This window comes from Apium graveolens, chromosome 4, assembly GCF_009905375.1.
Source record: "Apium graveolens cultivar Ventura chromosome 4, ASM990537v1, whole genome shotgun sequence".
Taxonomy (NCBI): Eukaryota; Viridiplantae; Streptophyta; class Magnoliopsida; order Apiales; family Apiaceae; genus Apium; species Apium graveolens.
The window spans coordinates 292,655,298-292,657,940 of record NC_133650.1 but is presented as its reverse complement, the minus strand read 5'-3'; positions in this window follow the sequence as shown (position 1 = coordinate 292,657,940).

The following is a 2,643-nucleotide window of genomic DNA, read 5'->3' as shown; positions in this document are numbered from 1 at the left end:
ATCAGGGAACATGCTGCAAATGGTACCATTGAGCTCATTTTTGTTCCAATAGAGAAACAATTAGCTGATATTTTTACTAAACCTTTGGATGAAGCAACCTTCACTAGACTTGTGAGTGAAATTGGAATGCTCAATTCTTCATCCTAAGGCAAGAACTCGGCTAATGTCTTGCAACAGATTAATTTCTAATAAATCAACCTATTTTGATTTAATTGGAAATTAACTGAAATATGAATTATAAATATTTCAGAGTCTCTATATATTTATTCTTCTTTAGAAACTCAAAAATTAACTTAAAATATATCAAATTCAAAGTAAACTGCTTAGTTGTTAATTTACATCTTTAATGTGTAAAATTAACACAAGGCAGAATAACAGTACTCAAAGGTATAGAGAACTGAGTTCTCGATAAGTCAAAATGACTTATCGACAAGTCATTTTAGAGTTCTCGAGTGAGTCCTCGATAAGTTTATTTACAGACTTCTCGAATGACTTCTCGATAAGCTCCATTATGACTTATCGATAAGACCATGTAGAGTTCTCTAATAGTGTTAATTCACAGAGTTCTCGACAAGGATATTTTGAGACTTATCAATAACTCAGAACTAAAATAATTTAATTCAATGAATTATTTTAGACAAATACTTTTATAAAATTTATTTTAGATTTCAATTTGATTCAATTTAAATAAATTAGAATCATTTTTAGTCCATTTTCGGACAAACTGGGCATTTATCAGAGTTCTCAATAAATCATTTCTTAGTTCTCGAAAAGAATTAATAAAATGACTTATCAAATGTACTTCTTTCAAATTCAAAATTACTTCTCGATAAGTTTAAAATCAAACGATGATTTGACTTCTCGATAAGTATTTTACCTTTTCTATAAATACCCAGACTTCTCGATACATACACTGTACTTACACTTTTTCGAGATCTCAAGTGACCTAGCTTTCAGACAAAAGGCGATTTCTCTCTCGTTTTTGCTCCTTTCTCAAAACCTTTTCTTACCCACTTCTTCTAAACACTAAAATGGCACAAAACATTGTTAGAGCTATCATTCCAGAGAAGGAAACTAATTTTATTGCTTTTCTTGATGCTAACCAAGCCCCTGATAGTTTCAAGGGGTTTATGAAGTTTCTTTCTGAATCTTATATTGCAGGTGCTTTAACTGCAAGTCCTGTGCTGTATTTGGATGTTCTTCATGAATTTTGGACATCAGCTATAACTAGGACATTTGTTCTAGAGAGTGTCACTTCTATTGTGGTCACATGCACAATTGGAGGCCAAGAAATTGAGTTTTCAGCTGCTAATGTGAATACAGCCCTGGGATTACCAACTGAGAACTATGGAGAGATGCCAACTGGAGATGAGCTGAGTGAATTCATGGATTTCATCAACTATAGTGGCTCAATCAACTTGGCAAGCCTGAACAGGACAAACCTCAGGAAGGAATGGTCATTTGTGTTTGATTCTATAGTGAGGGCGTTCACCTGCAGAAAAACTGGCTTTGACAATATCTCAAGCGTGGTGCAAAAGCTGGTGTTCTCAATAACTCACAACAGGCATCTAAATGTTGGGGCTCTAATTCTGGAGGAGCTGGCTACCAGGCTTACTATGCCTTTGAAGAATAGAGGTAAAGAAATCTTTTTACCAAGGTTTATTATGTCCACTTTAGCTCATAAGGTAAATGACATTCATTTGTTAGCTGGTATTGATAGTAGTAGAATTGGCAATTGTAAGCAAGTGTCCAAAATAATATTTGGCTCACTTAGTACAAAGAATAAGGTAAGTGTAAGTCTTGGAATCACTCCATTCATGTTGGAGAGATTCAGGACTTATCCTTACCCTATGCCAGACATGAGGGCTCCTCAAATTGCTAATTCGGCTATGGTTCCTGAGCCTGTGGAAGTACAAACACAGGCACACCAACAGGGACTTTCCAAAGCTGCAGCCCCTTCTTCTAAACCACTAGATGTTAGCAAACCAACCACATTAGTCTCTCAAAAGACTGAAGTGAGTAAAAAGAAGAGAAAGGAACCAACCCTTGCTGTTGTAAATGAGAGTGAAACAATTCTTACTGAACTAGAGTCACCCTTGGTCAAGAGACCAAAGTAGAGTAAAATACCTGAGCTGACCACTCAAAACACCTCTGTGTCCTCCCAAAAGGGCACAGTTGAACAAATGGGGAGTAAAATGTTACTAGATACATCCTCTCAACATGGTGTATCTATTGAAAAGAGCATTCACCCCAATGCATCCTGTACTGAGTCAGCACAACCTGCACCTAGAGTGTATGGTAGAAGAAATAAGGATGGCACACACATTGAGAGCACATCATTTGAAGCTCCCTCATCCATTCAGGGGGAGCTGCCAACACTCACAACTGAGCAAACTTCTCTAATTTTTCAAATTTCTTCATCATATAGAGCACTTGAATCTGATTCTCAAGTGCACCAACACTCAAGTGATATGGTTCATGAAGCTGTGCTCACCACCCAGAACCAACATTCAGATGGTGAGAGGCTACTAGCTGGGGTAGACCTTGATGACACCATCAAAAACATGGGGGTTTCATCAGTTTTTACTGAAGACCCCATGGTCACTCTTGCACCTTCTTGTGCACAATCATCTTCACAGATGA